Source organism: Acanthisitta chloris, unplaced genomic scaffold (assembly GCF_000695815.1).
Source record: "Acanthisitta chloris isolate BGI_N310 unplaced genomic scaffold, ASM69581v1 scaffold4632, whole genome shotgun sequence".
NCBI classification, from domain to species: Eukaryota; Metazoa; Chordata; class Aves; order Passeriformes; family Acanthisittidae; genus Acanthisitta; species Acanthisitta chloris.
In genome coordinates, this window is record NW_008659877.1 from 1,478 (window position 1) to 1,867 (window position 390).

The 390-nt window shown below is 39.5% G+C and overlaps 1 protein-coding gene across 1 annotated transcript in view; it reads left to right on the forward strand.

Annotated features, from left to right (window-relative positions):
• Positions 1-390, forward strand: part of ZNF451 (zinc finger protein 451) — a gene marked incomplete at its 5' end in the record, with an annotated part of 26,065 nt that overhangs the window by 1,231 nt on the left and 24,444 nt on the right. The gene's annotated exons all lie outside the window — the stretch shown is intronic.

Sequence of the window (390 nt, forward strand, 5' to 3'; positions counted from 1 at the left end):
GGGGCAGCCACAGCCTCCCTGGGCAACCTGGGACAGAGTCTCACCACCCTCACAGGGGAACGTTTTCCTGGTATCTAACCTAAATATCCCCTCTTTCAATTTCAACCCATTACCCCTTATCCTATCACTGCAGTTCTCATGTGTTAGAGAATTTATATAGATAATGCGATGAACTTCATGGTGGGTTTTTTGTTGTTTTGGATTGGCGTTTTGGCAGAGTGTGTGCAGGATTTTTTTCATTCAGAATTGACTTCTTCCTTCTGTTGAGGTTTATATAAAATCTATGGTTTTTTGAGAAACAGGATTTCTATTCTCCAGTTGTATTATATCTTCATCCAGACTTGGAAAATAGCAAAAGGCTAACTTATGCAATTTGATGGTAAGATTAAA